Here is a 9842-nt window from a genome sequence, read left to right as displayed (position 1 = left end):
CCACCTTACAGTGAAGTAAGCCACCACATAGTTAGTCTTGTAATGTAGCAGAGAGGAGACCATTTTTTTTGCTCTCACTTTAGCGTAGCTGTCGCTGTCCGCTACTGCAGCGTGAGCTGCGTATGATCCACTGCGCATACTCTCTGGAGCCTGGGGCAACAGACTCAATTTGATACTATCGTTCTCATATTCCACATATTGAGTGTTACTGATAATACAACTATACCATAAAAATGTCGGTTCAGTATTTTCAACACTTTCTAAGACACTAGGCTTCACCTAAAACACGCAATAACTTTCCTGGTGCTACTAAACTGAACTAGGCATTGTAATGTATTGTTTTACAGCTGAAAACATAGCTAACAATATTCAGTCGGTAGAAATTGTTTTTTAGAATTTTCTTTGGTTTCGTTACAATAGATGCTGATGTAATAGTGAAAATTATTATTTCATTACGTTTTGTTGTGTGAATGTCGAGGAGAGACTATGAGATTTGTTGGAGATCATACGTTAACTATGGTTGTTTTATTCTATTGTAAGTCGTTGTGTAAACATAAATCATGTGAATTATGTCGTAGCGTGCATACTTTCGTATAAAAGCAGCCAGAATAAATTTTAGGTGCTAAATCCGTATTTAATTTCAGAGAATAGTTGATATTTTACTTTGTTTAAGTTAGTTGGTTTCACATATTGTGGATTTCTTTTATAAATTGCTTTCTTAATTCTGTTTGATGACTTAGGAATTACCTGAAAAATAGAAATGCTCGGGCTCTTGTGACTGGTTGCCTAAATCATCACCCAGTAGGGGTTAAGCAATTCTCGCGATTTGTTTAGTGCTTTGTGGCTCAGTTCTCTGTCTCTGGGATTCGCTCGTGAATAGCAATTATGGACGATCAACGTGGGGTCATTGTACTTGAACTTTTGTTAAGGTGAAGGAGATCTTACGTTGAGTCGGTTCTGTTATCGGAATTGTGAAGTGGCTTTGGTTTTGAAAAAAATGTTCAAATGGTTCTAAGCACTATGGGACAACATCTGAGGTCATCAGTCCCCTAGAACGTAGAACTACTTAAACCTAACTAACCTAAGGACATCACACACATCCATTCCCGAGGCAGGATTCGAACCTGCGACCATAGCGGTTGCGCGGTTCTAGACTGAAGCGCCTAGAACCGTTTGGTTTTGAACTATATAGCGACAGTCTGTAAATTTTAAGAGAATTTGTTCGGAAGTTGTTTGTGTTTTAACTTTCTCGTCATCCTTAAGCGCCGCGTCATCTTGAAACATTTGGGAGAGCAGTTCTTTCGAAGACGAACAATGGATGACCTGATGTAGTAACTCGCGAATAGCTGAGTTTCAGAGACTATATAGAATGTTAAAGTCATTCGGGTCGGTTTGGTAAACTTATCGCTGCTTTCGTTTACGGAACTTGTAGTAAAAACAGTCGTCAGCTTCCATAAGTATGACATGGGCAGTAAACGCGGACTTGACGGCCATTTGCAAGATCTTGCGGAGGCAGTAAAGGCGCATTTGTTGAAATTAAAAAAAAATTCAAACAAGTTTCATAGAATCCCAGGTGCACGAAATTTTACGAACTTACTGATGCTGCTACCGAGCTTGAGTTCCGCCACCTCTGCTTAGCGGAGTTTCTTCAACGCCACTTTCCCTCGGTTGAGTGTCTAGAAACACAGAGTAAAGTGGCAGACGGCAAGAAGCCTAACGTGGAAGGCGGACTGAAAATGACGGAGAGGAGAGGAAGGTTGTAATCCGCCTCGGCACAACTTAAGATCGGACAAGGTAGGAGGGGTAGTTAACATTCCACCAGAATTTCTAAAATCATTGGGGGAAATGACAACAAAACGATTGGTGTGCAGAATTTATGAGACTTTCGGAGAAACATCGTCCGCCCAGTTCCGAAGACTGTAAGAGATGGCAAGTGCGAGAACCATTGCACATTCAGCTTAACAGCTCATGCATCCAAGTTGGTGACAAGAATAATATACAAAAGAATGGAAAAGGAAATTGAGGAAGTGTTAGGTGACGTCCAGTCTTGCTTAATGGGGGGTAGGAGGTAAGAAATTTAAAAACAATCGATATTCCAAAAATATGCCTATTTTGTAGTGCACATCTTCTTGAATAGTTTGATATATAAAACATATGTATTTCAGAGACTGTAAGGCACATTATTTGGTCTTAAGTGTACGAAGGTGCAGCGCCACACCCCTTTGCACTGCATTCTTCTGTCATACGTAAGTGAAGAAAATCATCACAGAGATTATCTACCAATTACTGTAATGGAAGCCATCAAACCTATACTATGTGATCAAAAGTATCCGGACACACTACATATCAGCGACCTCAGTAGTCATTAGACATCGTGAGAGAGCAGAATGGGACACATGGCGCAACTCACGGACTTTAAACGTGGACAGGTGACTGGGTGTCACTTCTGTCGTCTGTACGCGAGATTTCCACACTCCTAAACATCCCTAGGTCCACTGTTTCCGATGTGATAGTGAATTGGAAAAGTAAAGGGACACGTACAGCACAAAAGCGTACAGGCCGACCTCGTCTGACAGAGACCGCTGACAGTTGAAGAGGGTCGTAATGTGTAATATCCAGACATCTATAAAGACCTTCACACAGGGATTTCAGACTGCATCAGGATATACTGCAAGTACTATCACAGTTAGGCGGGAGTAGAGAGAACCTGGATTTCATGATCGAGCGGCTGCACAACAGCCACACGTCACGCCGGTAAATGCCAAACGAATCCTCGCTTGGTGTAAGGTCTAACAACCCTACCACAACAAAGGTCAAAAATGAATTATGATTGTGGTGTTGCTCACGCTACTAAATACTGCATTTTCGGGCAACAACAAAGTTATATTATGTGGCAGGTGTCATTAGATCACAGTTAATAAAGTCATTTCATGAAATAATGGATAAACTAGGCACTCATCTTTTCGTGTTTCCCACGCTGGTCTCGTTGTGAACTCATGGCTCAATCGTCCGAAATCCAGGTGGTGGTGATTCCAAGCTCGGATGCAGAAAGGCCTAGGTGTTATTCTTCGATATTCAAAAGTTTTATAGATGCGTTTCATAAACCATTCTTGAAGATTAAACTTTTGCAAGTTAGCACAATGGTGATGCAACAAAAGTAATCAGCACTCCGAATTGAAGTTACACTTCTTTTTCATTACTTTTGTTGCAATATCACGTAACACACAAAACATCACTTCACAATATAAAACATACTTGAAAACATTTTATAAGCTGACTACAACATGCGCCTATTCAACATGACGGCCAAGACTTGACTCTTCAATAACCACTTACGCGCCCAAAAATCAGAGTTACAAATACGACAAATATCATAGTGACAAAAGAAAGAATACTCATAAGAATAATATCATTGCAACATAAACATATCGATGTATCACAGTACCTCTACATGAATTAAATCAAATCTGAATGTTGTCTCAGAATTATGTTAACTACTTTACAGAAACACAGTAGAATATTGCTGGTATCGAGAGGTTGAGTTGAGGTGCCGTAATGGTTACGTAATTCAAGTACCAATATAACGGGGCGTAAGCATTGGATGATTGAACAGCGGAAGAACGTTGTGTGGAGTGACGAATCACGGTACAGAATGTAGCGATTCGATGACAGGGTGTGGGTATGGCGAATGCCGGTGAACGTCATCTGCCAGCGTGTAGTGCCAACAGTAAAATTCGGAGGCGGTGGTATTATGGTGTGGTCGTGTTTTTCATGGAGGGGGCTTGAAACCCTTGTTTTCCTGTGTGACACTATCACAACACAGGGCTACATTGATGTTTTAAGCACCTTCTTGCTGAAACACGTATGTAACGCAGCAGCGATGGCGAGGCATTGTAGCATCTGTGACCAGAGAGTATGCGCTTGACCGCGCGAGTGTTGCGAGCGGTTCTCAGTCAGTAGTAGTCGTTGCGAGTCTGTCAGTTCAGTCGTTGCGAGTTTGTAGCTCTGTCTAGTTGAGAGCAGTACTCAGTCTGTAGTCGTCATGCAGAGCGGTCGGTCAGTGGTGGCGGCCCGGTGCGGTTGTGTGATGTAGGCGGTCGGCAACACTGGTCAAGATGAGGAATAAGGTATACTGTTAATTAATATAATCATTAGATAATGAAAAATTTTATTTATTGTAATTATTCTCCAACAAGTCTCCCAATAATAATTTTTTTTTATTTCAAAAGCATTTTCTCAAAAATTTAATTTTTTATTGAACTCAAGATTTCGTTGCACTTCCCATTTCATTCCACTTCTTTTGAAGAAAAATTCCACTAAAATCACAAAAAAAGAGAATATTATTATTTGCAATGCAGTTCCTCCAAGCGGTGCGCAACAACAAGAGCAGATATGTGACATCCATTTATTCTGACGTAAGACTTTAATTCTGATTGTTTTACACAGGGCCAAAGACCGATATTTCGGTTTAATTGAATTTTCTTGTCACTGAATGGACTTTAATTTTTTGAAGGAGTTATATTTGAGTCAGATTGCGTATTTCACATTTTTATTGCCATTGTCAGTACATTTGATTGTGGGCAGGTTACGCTTAGAGCAATGTCCATCAGCATTTCTAATTAGTATCGTCCTTTCTTTAAAAATTTCGTGAGGAGGTTACACTTGGCTCCCATTTCTATTAAGTATTGTCATTTATTTCTTATAAAATTACATTGTGGGGAGGTTACACTTGGCGACACCCAGTCCAGGATCGTATTTCGTTGAGAGTCTTTTGAACAACAGTCAGATATCTGCTCTTGTGTGCTTAGATATAATTAGGATTTGGCGCAACGCTTTTATTAACTTGTAATTTTTTTTTCTACAGGTCAACGGCAATTCGTTGCTCTATTGTATTTGTGTGTTGCTTTTGCATTGTGCTTATTTATTTTGTGAATAATTTTGACTATTGTTAAAATGCCGCGAAAGACTGTGAATAGTGTATCGCGAGGTATTATGAATGAAATTACCGACCCAAACAACTTTGCCGATAGGACATGCGACACGCAGTGTAATGATGACAATCCTGCGTTCACTAACAATCAGTGCATTCCAACCACTAGTGATGACTTTTACCCTGATGATGAACAAACGAACCCAATTGTCTCGTCTGTTAGTTTGACGACAATTGATGACGCGGGACGCCCTATTATAATGAGCGATGCCCAGCTTAACACACCCCATTTGGAAAACTCAAGTGACGTACAGACGAATTTGTGTAATGAAAATGAACAGGATACACAAAGTACGACGGATTTATTTAATTCCGAAATAGTGAGTGACAGTGTAGGTCCGACTGATAAACCTCTCTGTAAATTACAGAATGACCAAATGGTCACGCAAAACGAGAAAATTCCAGATCCACCGCTAAACAGCACAGAGAATATAAACGCTAGTTTTGACTTGGTACGAATTATGAGAAGTTTGCTACAACAGCAAAGTGAGAAAATAGACAACAGTAGTAAAGATCTCAAACAACAACTTAGTGCAGATATCAAACAACTTAGGGAAGATAACAAACAACAGAATGAAAACCTCAAGCAACTTAGTGAACAGCTCAGACAACAAAATGAAAAATTTGACGACAATTCGAGGCAGCTTAGTGAACAAATTAAAGCTGTTGCCGCGCAGTGTCATGACACTAAGGAACAGTTGCGCGCGGAAATTGAGGCGTGTTCACAAAAAAATAGCGAAGAAATTAAATCTGTTGCGCAAGAATTAAGAGAAATGCAAACAGTCGCAACAGAAACACTCAGAGACGAAATTAGCGGAGTCGCTAAACAATGCTCTGAAAAAGCTGCACAATTACGGGACGAGTTTAAAGCAATGACGGTAGAACTTTCGCGCACTATGGACGCAAAGATAGACGCGAAATTCGAACAGCAGAACACTCAGATTAACGAGCGCTTTAGTCAGCACATACAGAACAGTGATACGCGTTTCCGCAGATTTATTCAAGATCAAAACAAAGTAAAACGACAAGTCATGGAAACAATCACTGCACAAAGACAAGAGGACAAACGTAAAATATTCGCGAAAGCGAAGACGTATGTAGACAATAATATTACTACAGTGTCCGACAAAATTAATACCATAGAACAATTGAACGCGGAATTACGGGATGAAATTTCTGACCTTAAATCAAAAACAGACACACACACAGTAAATATTCAAACAGTGACAGATAGATTCGAACAATTAGATCTAACACAGGATTGCGATGTCATCAAAGCTGATGTTAAAAAACTGAGCGAAACTACGCGTAAGTTGCAAAAACAGATTAATGCGTCTGATTCTAAAACCGATGATCAGGTTAAGATACTGACTGAAAAATGTGATGAATTGGCCAGTCGTATTGATGTTATCGAAAATACTAATGACAATAAATCAGACGATACTGCGCCGGTTTCATTTATCCAAACACCTGAATTTCAAAATTTACAGCAGACAGTTAATGAGATCGATTCATCTAACAACACGTTACGTAGGAAGTTATCAAATTTACAACAAGAAGTAACAGAGATGAAAAACTTTTCAGTTAATAACATACCGCAACAGACGCCACTTTATGAACATTTGTCTGACTCACTCAGCGTTTGTAATGTGAACAATTTACAGAGAATACGCGAATTAAAATCCGAAAAGCCACGCGACTTAAAATCTGAAAAGCTATGCAACTTGAAATCAGAAATGATACAGACGAACAGATTCACACACAAGCCTGAGCGTGTTATCAAATTCAGTGACGAGAGCGTTGATTATGAGCAATTTGCATTTGTAAGAAAATGTAAGGAATTTAATAATGGCAGAACACAGATACACGATTTGCGCTGTATACGACAATTTGTTTTTATGCTTTCACCGCTATTGCGTGTAAGGCAGAAACTAGCTTTGAACCAGATGCGACAATTTATTTTTGTATTTACAACAGCATTGCCTGTAATGAAGAAATTTGAATTAGCACGGATACAACAATTTGCCTTTGAATTTTTACCGCTATTGCTTGCAACGCAAAAACTAAAATTTATTCTCAGTGCGTAATTGACCTCAGGGGATTCATTACGCTTTAATGAATATGTGCCGTAGCGAGCATAGGGCCCCGAGCTGTAGTAGTGCTGTTTCATCTTTAGTTTTCTGCACTGCTGCCTTTTCTTCTACTATCCTTTATATCTATCAAAACTGCTCTTCAACTATTGCTCTATCTAGAATTAAGAAATATTGTACTGAAAACCCGATGTGACAAACTTTTACCGAATGTGACAACTTTCATTAGGCACTCCAGAATCACGAGAACTTAAATAACAGATAAAATCGTAATCATCAGTATGTGTAAAATTAACAGCAAACGCATTTTTTGGTGACAATAGACGTTTTCCACCACAATAGCATGAAAGTCAACCGCTTAGCATACCTAACCAACAATGCAGTCTACAAGGTCAACCAAACTTTTATGTTTCGCCGCGTGCACGTATAGTCCCAGCTCCAACAAATAGTAACGCATGGCAGCAAAGAAATAACTACGTACAGATAAAACACTATTTCAACTCGTATCGCAATGCGCCGTATAGAAATTACTATCATGACAGACGTAAAAATAACGAGCACAATTTTCAGCGTACATTTAATAACAGTCGATCTTTTCAGCAGCAAGAACATCAGCAACAACGAATAATCATGAATGATCCAAACAATAGGTGTCATCTATAGCGTAATACGTCAGTAAGAAATAACAGAGCAGTTCATATAATGGATATGCCACAGCATCCTCCCGTAAATAATAACACGTACGATAGATTTTAACCAGATACAGCGCAGATTGCATATTCCAATAACGTAAGCAATAATTTAGGCACGCAGAATCTTCTTCACGAAAATGTTATTAATTTTGACGACATCCGACACACGTTTGCATTAAGGACAGAATTACGACGTATGTAGACGACATTCTTATCGCAGAAGCTAACTGGTCCGAACACAATCTGATTCTTGAACAACTGTTACAAACTTTTCATGCACAAGGACTTACAGTTAATCTTAGTAAATCGCACTTTGGCAAAACTTCTATAAAATTTCTTGGACACGTAATTTCAGCAGAAGGCATTGCACCTGATCCAGAAAAACTTCAAGCTCTACGTGACATTACTGTTCCGACGACAAAGAAGCAATTACGCAGTTTTTTGGGCTTAATTAACTTTTTTCGTAAATTTATTCATCATTCTGCTTTAGACACACCCAGATTATGTCAATTAACAGGTAAAAACACTATTTGGTCTTGGGATAAGCAAGCTCATTCTGAATTCATGAACCTGAAACATGCTCTGTTGAATGCACCACTTTTATCGCACCCAGATCTTACCAGAAATTTTTCCATTGCCACCGACAGTTCCAACACCGCTTTAGGCGTACACATTTTCCAGGAAATGGAAGAAGAGGGTCTACTGTAATTAAAAACATCGCATTTGCAAGTCGCATTTTGTCACCTGCTGAGCGAAATTACTCCGTTACAGAACTTGAAACATTATGTGTTGTATGGGCTTTCACGAGATTTAGGCACTTTCTTTATGGCAGACACACCACCGTCTACACAGACCATAGAGCGATACAATTTTTACTTTCAGCTAAATTCACTCACGACAGGTTAAGCAGATGGAAACTGTATTTACAGGAATTTAATTTTACAATAGTTCACATTCCCGGCACGCAAAATGTTATAGCAGACGCACTATCGCGTTCTCTCGGCAACAATCAGCAAGACGTAGCAACCAACTTCTGCAAAACAAATTTCAGTGTCATGTACATTCAGCAAGTTGCATTTGAAAACTTTATTTCATCGTCATTACAGGACATAGCGCAAGAACAAAATAAAGACAATGTGTGGAAAGAAATTAAACACCTTTGGCAAGATAGGAATAATGTTACGATTAGAAACCACTACACTGTACGCAATGACATTCTGTTTCGCCGCTCTCATCCTGACAGCAACAATTGGTTAGTATGCATTCCTGACGAACTGGTCAACAAATTAATTTGGTACACTCATTTAAGCTACGCACATTACGGAGCACGAAAATGTTTTCTTATACTGAGACAGAACTGTTATTTTGCCAACATGGAGAAACGTATACGACGAGTTTTAGCGTCTTGTAAAATTTGCCAGAAAGCTAAATCAGACACCACTTCACATATTCCTCCATTATATCCCATTATACCTGTTAAATTAAGACATATGGCCGCTGTAGATATTTTTGGTCCGATTCCCAGAACTAACAGAGGTTTTTGCTACATCTTTGTCGCTGTTGAGCTCACTTCAAAATTTGTTACTTTCACTCCGTTACGCAAAGCTACTGCTAAAACTGTTTCGAAAGCATTTGTAAAACATTTTCTATCTCATGTAGGGCATGTGATGAAAGTAATTTCTGACAATGGATCTCAATTTCGTAGTAGCGTATGGACACGCATGTTACGAGCCAGAAACATTTCTCCGATCTATATATCCAAGTACCACGCTTCTTCGAACCCTTGTGAAAGATTAATGAAGGAAATTGGTAAGCTGTGCCGAATATACTGCCACAAAAGACATATTGATTGGGATACACACATACTCTCATTCCAAGATGTAATTAATTCCATTCCAAATGAATCCACTATGCTATCTCCGACTGTTATACTGAAAAACGTTGAACCACCGAACAAAATTAAAGAATTAATAGAATTTCCCAAAAGTCGTCGCCTACGACATCACGAAATAATTGACATCGCGCTGAACAACATCAAACGTGCCGCAGAGCGCCGGAGAAGACAGCAAA

The sequence above is a fragment of the Schistocerca serialis genome, chromosome 10, assembly GCF_023864345.2.
Source record: "Schistocerca serialis cubense isolate TAMUIC-IGC-003099 chromosome 10, iqSchSeri2.2, whole genome shotgun sequence".
In the NCBI taxonomy this organism is placed as follows: domain Eukaryota; kingdom Metazoa; phylum Arthropoda; class Insecta; order Orthoptera; family Acrididae; genus Schistocerca; species Schistocerca serialis.
This window is presented reverse-complemented; position numbering follows the sequence as displayed.